Below are 9,662 nucleotides of genomic sequence, written 5' to 3' on the forward strand. Positions count from 1 at the left end.
AAGTATTAAACTAATAATATTAGTTGTTAATTTTAGGGCACTTATACTAATTTCTAGTAACAAAATTAGTAAAAGTATTAAGTGGGTTATCTTGGTACAAATCCTTGAGGAGTAGATTCTATTATTGAATCTAAGATTTTCTTGGAGCACTAGGATTTTCTTAAGAAGACTAATTTGGAAGGTGTCCAAATTAGAATACCCATTTCGGCCCTCCTTGTAAGTTGATTGATTTCTTCTTACTTTGTTTTAAAAAATATTATGCATGCATAAGATCTTATTAGTTTATGACTAAAATAAACTTACAAAGTTATTAGAAGTGTCTAATAAGAGGTTATTGAATCTTTCATTATTGTCCCAATATATGGTCTTATTTCAAGAGTTGCATCGAGTATAGGCCCTATTGGTTGTAGCTTGTCCTGGTTTATCAGGCTTTTCAGCGCATTAGAGTATTTGTCACCAATGTCAGTGAATTTCCTTTGAGTAGTATTCTTCTTTGAAGCTTCAAAGAGGTTAACTTCGTCGGTCTTGCTTGTGGAACCGTAAGAACGAGTTCCCGTAGATGTCGAGGCTTGATATCCGTGTCCCACAGTTTTGGACAAGAGTCCTTTGCAAATATCATCTTCAATTCTTGTGCCTAGCACGGTTAAGTCCTTGAAAGACTAATGTTCTGGTATTTCTTGTGATCCAGAGAGTAAAACCATTGTCTAGGAATGGTGTCGCGAGATGAAGAAACGATCCTTAGAAACATCTCAGGTTTGATGCCCTTGATGGACATATAATCTTTGAAAGCACAAAAATGGTTCAAAGAATTTTCATGTCCCTTGAATTTTGGGATGTCAGTCATAGTGAAGTTGGTAGACAACTGAGCATTGACAGCTTCATGCTTCTGACTATTCTCTCTATAGATGTCATCTCCCTTAATATACATGAGTTACTCCTCTAAGTACTTGAGGCGCTTTTCAGCTTCAGTGAGCACAAGAGGGTTGATTTCAGCATTTCCCACAACTTCAAAATTTGGTTGGGGACTTTCACAAATGGGGTCTTCTTTCAAAGGGAGTTGTATTCTACCGCAAAGATGTGGTCTTCGATTAATTGCAGACGGATGTAAGCGACATCCTGACTGGTTTGGAGGCGAAGGTTTGCAGACAAGATTTCAACATTACCATTACCAAGATTAGGGTTGGGTTGACTATTAATACTTATATTGCTTCCGACATTTTCAGTCATCTTGGACTGAGAAGAACCTGACGGCGTATCAATACTCATTCAACTACGGCACACACTTACCCATAAAGACAAAACATGAAAACTAGCATGAAAGGATGACTCGGCGTGGATTTGACACAGACTTGACCCTCGAACATGTGTGGGTGTTCGAAAGACTCGTGTAAAACGTGTAAAAAACACAGGTTTTGAAATTCGATTTTGAAATGTGATGCCTAACAAACCATTTTGTTTGATTTTAGGCATTGTGACTCGAGGTGATTAAACTCGAGAGTTCAAAATGACGGTGTAACGCCTAAGACTCAACTTGAGGACTCAAAATGTAATGGAAATGGATTGTGAGATCCTACGGAAATTTGACTTGGTCTAATTTGATTTGAGCTATTGTAGAGCCTAACACAATTGATAATTTACATTTTAATAAACGATTTTTATACATAAAAAAACGTTTTTAATTTTTTATTTACTTGAAATTTTCGAAAATTTGAAAGAAAGGGGATTTTGAAAACTCTGACATGGTTTTGTTTACAAAAGGTGATATAAAAAACTCGGAAACGCATAGCATGTATACATACAAACAGGCATTATAATAGTATACAGAATACTAGTAACGGGTTTTGGTTTAGAAGGGTGTTTGTATACCAAGCCATCAAACCCCGGTCTGTGGAGATGTCCGCACCAAACATGAGTACGGTCGGTTCCTCATTCCATTCGCGCGAGTAATGAAAACTATTGATACAAACATGAGTATGCATCATGGTGTGGGTTACATCAATCGATATCCATCCATTAGGAATAAATAAGAATTTGCGCCATCGATACGGGAAAATTGGTCGATTTGGGTTTGTTTAGAGCCTATGAAGGCTAGATAAAACGATCGAAGAAGATTGAGTAATGAGAATCAACAGTTGTCTTATATTACCTATTTCCCAATCACGTTTCGCCAAGGGTAACACTAGATCGAGTCTAAGTGTATCATCCCCAGCGGAGTCGCCAAACTATGGACCAACACCACCCGCACCGCGCGCACCCACGCGTTGTTTGTTAAAGTGGGGCACTTCTTCCTACGGAACTTTGTTAACAACGCACATCATGGACCGTAAACGATTTGAAAGGCTTAGAAACTGGTGAAAGGTTGAATAAACCTACATTTGAGGAGTTGCCACCAATTTTGTGGAAAATTGGAAACCGTTCGAATACTTCATGCCATGTCAAGATATAAAGTATTGACATGAACACTAAGAAATTTGTTACCCTTAGCATTATTTGTCCAAAATGACTCTCGTGATGCCAGTGAACATGGGTGCTCACAGGTATCTGAGTAAAGAGTGAGGGTACATAATAAGAAGTTCTTTAATCGAACGCCTAATCCCGCCCCCCTCGATAGTGGCCTGTACTAATGATTGGGAACGTCGTTTATACTCGATATTGTTGATTATATGTATGTGGCAAACATTGGGTTAAGTCCTCGCATGTGAAATTATACTATCTCGGTGAACAATCAATTTAGAATTGACGATCAAAGTGAGTATTTATATTGATTACATGTGAGAAAGTCAAGCAATAAATAATACAAATACATGAAATACAAAATATAAATTATAATGCGAAAAGTATCGAATTTACGTCATAAAGATGCTCGAAAAGAAGTTTAAAAGATAAAGAAAATAAAATAAGGATCAAGAATAAAATATATTAGAATTAGGTAATAAAGGCGATAAATAAGGATATTAGTTGATTTGTAAAGGAAATACATGGATTACGTCGAGACAAGCTGAGTTCAGGGTCAGAATCCAACTCGAAACAGGTGCAGCATATGATGCGCCTTCTAGGAGAGGCGCAACATCCGTCGTGTCTGATCTAGGGGTGGGCTCTGACCGTGAAAGTCAGACCCGCATCCGTTAAAATTCGTTGGTTGGTTTAGTCAATTGTTTTATCTACTACAACTCCAAGGATGTGATTTAGACATATTTTAGCATTCTTGGATTGTCTCAAACTCGTCAAAGTTGAATTATTAAAGATTATAGAGCGGTTTTACAAAGAGAATAGAAATCGAAATCGACTTACGGATTACAAACTCGACAAATTATGAACAATAGGTGGAATTAGTCAATTTATTAAGTTCAATTTTAGTGAATTTAGTCGATTACAAGATAAAACGAAATAAAACATGTACAAAGGTCGAATTTGAGAGATTTGTCATGATAAAATCGAAGCTCTCAAACCCGAATTCGATATTAATGACAGAAACCCTCTAATATTGATTATTAGGAATCTAAGTCGAGAAGGGATTGATGAAAATAATTTACAGATATTAATTTGAAAGAATTAAGCGAAATGGAGGAAAAAAACGAAGAAAAGGAAAGAAAAGGCGAAACAACAAGGACTCGAGGAAGAAGAAGAAAAGCATCAACTGATAAGCTGCCCCTGAAAGAGGCGCAACAAGGGTTGCGTCTGCTCCAAAAGGTGCATTAGTTGATGCGATTATTCTCCACGTCAATTCTCTGTTGTTTCGGCGAAGCGGATTTAAAACTTGATTTTTATGAAATATTTATGACTCATGAGCATCTCTACGACATAAATTCTTCCAAAATATTACATAAGTATAATTAAAAAATTAAAATATGGGATTACACCCTCAGACTTAAAGGTTAGCGAAGCGAGATTTAACAAAATCGTCTTTTAGTGGTAACTCGACTCGATTTAATGTATGGTTGAAAGTGCCCTCGATTTCTCAAGGAATTTAGCAAGATTGATTAGGATTGATTAATGATGTATGTGTAGTGGTCAAATTTGGCCAGTCATGCAACAAGACGGGTATCACGAAATGATTCGGGCTTATATGATCGAATTGATCAAGCACGTAGATGTCAAAAGCAATAGCATAGGTCTAGAATGCAAAGAGAGAAAAGAAGGGCGGATACTCGCGTGAAAAATATGAAGAACGAAGCCCTCTATTTATACTAGTTACAAAAAGATCTATAAAATATTCGAAGCTGCTTGGAAGCAGGCTCAGAAACAGGCGCAGCAGGAGCTGCGGCCCGTCTAAGAGGCACAGCAACCACTGCGTCCTCTCTCGAGGCCTTTCCTCCTCAACAAGAGAGATTTCCGCGGTTTTAATTAAGAAAGAGAAAGATATATGACTTCCTTATTCCGCAAGGTAATATATTTCTTATAAACTAATACTAAATTAATCTTTGCGCGACGAATTTCCAGAATATTCTGACTCGGGTTGAGACGATTTTAGAAAATGAAGACGGTTTTTTACCCAAATTCCAAATGAACTCTAATTACTCTCAAAACGACTGTCTCGGCACGTAATGATGACCAAGGGGTTGACACGAGTGTTTGAGGTACCACTTTTCAACGGATTTACGAAATGTCATAAAATCGCAACGTATGCTAAACATGCGGCCCAATCATCACCGGGTGGAAGGCGAGAGGTGTAGAAATGAGGTATCTAGAGCTACCCGCGGGAGTCCCTACCGATCCTAAGGAGGTATTTGGAAGGGTTGGTCATGCGGAAAGAATGGTGTAGATGACCAAGGAGTTGAGGAAGGCTAAAGAAAAGCATGGTGAGAAGAGGAAGTCCGAGAGTGAAAGAGGTGGGAAATAGCACCACAAGAGGCTAAGAGTTATCCAAACTCGCGCCTACTCCACCGGGGGATTCGGATTCGTGGGAGGAATAAGGCAAGGCAAATCTTGGGGAAGGGCAATGAACATTGACAAGCCATTTGGAACTCAATGTTATGGTTGTGCAAAGTATGGTCACAAGATGATGGAGTGTAGGATCTCATAAAGGAGTGGCTACGGAGGATCACCTAGAGTAAACTTTACTAGGGGATCTTCTCAAACCACCAGGAGTAAACGAAATTCGGGAACTTGGAACAACATGTGAGGCTACAATCAAGAATTCATGCAAGGTGGAGGCTCACAACCAAGCAATGCCAACAATGGAGGCAAGCTAACAACATCAAATAGCATCATTTAAGAGGGGTGAGGAACCAAGTCCTATGGTGAATGTTTCTTGATGAACCGACAAGAGGCGAAGGGAGATGCTCATGTGGTTGCCATCACTTTCTTAGTAAACCTTAAACCCTCTTATATTTTGTTTTATTTGGGAGCCATACACCCTTTTCATCTCTAGTAAACATGCATTAGTTTTGGGATAGAGACCTTTAACCCCATAAATGATGAGGCGAAAGTACCTTCGGGGAGTTGGTGTCCTGCACCAAGCTATTTAGAGACATACCTTTGATTATTGGTGGGGTAGAATTTCGTGTAGACCTACCAGACTTTCCACTAGAAGGCTCTAAGATAATCTTAGTAATGGATTTGTTGGGTAAACATAAGGCAAGCATATATTGTTATCAAAAGAATGTGACCTTGAAAGGACCTAAGGGAGTGAGAGTGTCATATAAAGAGGTAGTGATTAAACCTAAGGTTAAAATAACTGCTCCCATCACCTTGAAGTCATACCTACGGAAGGGAGGTCAAATTATATTGTACCATGTACGAGATTTAAGGGTAGAAGAACCAAGAGCGGTGGATATCCCCGTAATAAATGATTTCAAGGACGTTTTTCAGGAGGAACTACCAGGTTTGCCACCTAAGAGGGAACTCAACTTTAGCGTGGATTTAAAACCGGGAACGGGACCCATTTCTAAAGCTCCTTATGGAATGGGACCCAAGGAGCTAGAGAAATTAAAGGAGAAATTGGGAGAGTTGTTGGAGAGCGCGTACGTTAGGCCGAGTGTATCGCCTTGGGTGTCATGTAGAAGGACGGGAGTATAAGGTTGTGCATCGACTACTGCGAATTGAATAATGTAACGGTGAAGAATAAGTACCCTCTACCTAGGATAAGCGATTTTTTTAACCAATTAAGTGGGGCCGAAGTCTTTTCCAAGATTGACCGAATGTCGGGATACCACCAATTAAGGATCACGGAAGGTGATGTACCTAAGACAGCGTTTAGGACCCGCTATGGGAACTATGAATTTGTGGTCATGCCATTTGGTTTGACCAATGTGCCGGCCGTATTTATGGAATTGATGAACCGAGTATTTAGCCCTTATTTGGATAAATTCATAGTGGTTTTCATTGATGACATCCTAGTGTATTCGAAATCCAAGGAAAAACATGAGAAGCATTTGAGTTCAGTGTTGCAAATCTTAAGGGATAACGAGCTTTATACCAAGTTGCCCTAGTGAGAGTTTTGGTTGGAGAGAGTTTCATTTTTGGGACATATGATATCAAAGGAGGAAGTGTCAGTGGACTCAATTAAAATTGAGGCGGTTGCAAATTGGAGATCTCCAAAGAATATGTCGGAAATTAGGAGGTTCTTAGGAGTTGCGGGATACTATAGAAGATTTGTGAAAAACTTTGCAAAGATAGAAAGGTCGATGAGGACATTAATGAGGTAAGAGAACAAGTTCAAGTGGGATGAGGGTTGTGAGAGGGCATTCCAAATCTTAAAGGAACGTTTGATCACGGCCCCCGTCCTAGCGGTTCCGGAGGGTAGTAATAACTTTGAAGTATACGCCGATGCTTCCCAGAATGGTCTAGATTGCGTGTTGATGCAAAACAAGAGGGTGATAGCATATACATCAAGAGAATTGAAATCCTATGTGGAGAACTATCCAACCCATGATCTAGAGTTGGGAGTCATAGTGTTCGCATTGAAGTTGTGGAGACATTACTTATCTGGAGCCACTTTCAAAGTGTTCTTGGATCACATGAGCTTAAAGTATATCTAAACCCAAAAGGAGCTCAACATGAGACAAGGGAGATGGATAGAGTTAATAGGCGTAGACACCTCGTTTCTGCACCTCCCGCTAAACACCCAGTGATGATTGGACCGCATGTTTAGAATATGTCGTGATTTTATGACATTTCGTAAATCGGTTAATAAAAGGTAACTCGTACACTTGTGTCTACCCCTTGGTTGTCATCTAGGTGTCATTACGGTCGTTTTGGCAGTAGTTAGAGTACATTTGGAGTCCGGGTCAAAAACTGTTTTTATTTTATAAACCGCCAAATCCCGAGTCAAAAATCAATGTGCTTGTCTACCTAAGGTTAGGATGTCATAAAATGTTAGGTGTATATCTCATTTCGAGTCCCACGTCGCTTCTTTAAGCTAAACTTAAGTGCATTTCATTTAGCTAAAATGACAACTCAACCTTTAGGCCCGTTTTACGAGGTGATAACGACTTTTTTGCTGTGGCCTTTTTTACATAAAGTTCTAGATCTTTCTTTTAGCTTTCCAACACCACCAAAATCACCTTAATCCGAGTCTTGTAGAGAAAGTTATGCCTAAAATACGACAGGCTGTCAAACGCGTTTTTTTGCGCAGAAGAACACTATCCGAGAAAGGACGCAACAAATGATGCCCCCCTTCTGGGAAGCGCGACACCTACTGCGCCTTTTCTCAAGGCTTTCTTTTCATCCAAGTTTCCGTGTTTCAGCCTAAGTCGGTTATTCCTTTCCTATTTTCTTCCATATCCCTTTCCTAAACCCCTCCTCGTGGTTAGTATGAATAGAGGCCTTCGCCTCACATATTTTTCACGAGAGTGTCCGCCCCTTCTCTTCTCCCTTTGTATTCTAAGACCGTGCTCTTGCTTTTCGATGCCTACGTGCTTGCTCTACACGACCACGTAAGCCCAGATCATTCTGGGTACCAGTCACGTTGCATAGACCGACCAATTTGACCACTACACAATCAATATCTCAATCTTTTAAAATCCTTTTTCAGGGGCACTTTCATTTTTTCATAAATCGAGTCGAGTTACCACTAAAAACCGATTTAATTAAATCTCGCGACGCTAACATGTAAGTTTGAGGATGTAAAATTCCACTTTAATTTTGTTTTATTTTTGTATTATATTTTTGCAAGAATATATGTTATAAACATGCTTAAAACCGTCTTTAAAAGCATCTTTTCAAACCTATTTTTTTCAAAACAGCAGAGAAACGACGTGAGGAAGAGACCGATGCGCCTTTTGGAAAGGTCGCAGCATATGATCCACCTCTTCCAGAGGCTGCCTTTAGTCACTGCTCTTCTTCTTCTTCCTCGAGTTTTTGTTTCGTCTTTTCCTTTTTTTTGTTTTTTCTTCTTTATTTCTCCAAACCTTTTCGAGTATCTGTTTCTATTTATTTTATAAAATCTTTATTTAATAACTTGCGACTTAAATCTCATATAATCTATATTTGCGGGTTTTCGTCACTTAATTCAAACCCGGATTTTAAAGGTTTGATTCTTCCATATCGAGTCTTTAGAATTCGACTTTTGTCCATAAACATGCTAAACCACTTTTACTCGAGTCATATATCAATAATCAGCGTAAATTAACCAACGAACATTAACAAACTGCGAGTCTGACTTTCACAGTCAGAATCCAACTCGAGAACAGTCGCACAAACTGATGCGCCACTTCTAGAGGACAGACACAGTTTATGCTGCACTTGTTCTCAGATGACTTCTGCCTCTGAACTCGTCTCGCTTTGACGTAGGCCTTTCTTATTCGGATTTTAATCAACTATTATTCTTATTATCACCATAATTCACCATATTTTTCATATAATTCATATTTTCCATACTTTCTATTTTATTTTTATTTCTTTATTTTTATTTTACTAATTTATTTTATTTCCTATTTTCTTTTAATTTACTTATTTCAGTCAATTTTCTTATTTCCTTATTTTTCCTATTTCTTTATTTTTCCAATTTCCTTATTTTTCCAATTTCCTTATTTTTTTTCCTATTTCTTTATTTTTTTCCAATTTCCTTATTTTTCCAATTTCCTTATTTTTTTTCAATTTCCTTATTTTTTTCAATTTCCTTATTTTTCCTATTTTCTTTTAATTTCCTTATTTCTTTTTGTATTATCTTTTTTATTTCTTTCCTAAAATCTTTTGGTATGTTTATGACATAGATCATTTGTCACTTGTAATTTCATTATAATTTGTAATATTTCATATTTATCTTGTATGACTTATTTCTCTGGCATATTCACATGTAATAAATCTAATTCCAACTTCGACCCAATTGAGTGCTAAATTGTTTGTTAACAGACATAGTTAATATTCACATGCTAGGATTAATCCAAGTTTGTTGCATCTCATTCATACAATTGACAACATATCGAGTATAAACAACTTCCCTGATCATTAGTAGAGGTCGTTATCGAGGCGGACGGGATTAGGTGTTCAAATAAACGCGCTTCCTAATACGTACCCTCACCCCTTACTCAAGATCTCTGTGAAAATCCGTGTTCATTGGCATCACGAGAGTCATTCTAGACAAAGAATGCTAAGGGTAACGGATTCCTTAGTGTTCATGTCACTACTTTGTGTCTTGACATGGCACAAGGAATTCGAACGATTCCAATTTTCTATAAAAATTGGTGGCGACTCCACAATGCAGGCTTGTCAAACGTTTC

The sequence above is a fragment of the Silene latifolia genome, chromosome 6 (genome assembly GCF_048544455.1).
Source record: "Silene latifolia isolate original U9 population chromosome 6, ASM4854445v1, whole genome shotgun sequence".
Lineage (NCBI taxonomy): Eukaryota > Viridiplantae > Streptophyta > Magnoliopsida > Caryophyllales > Caryophyllaceae > Silene > Silene latifolia.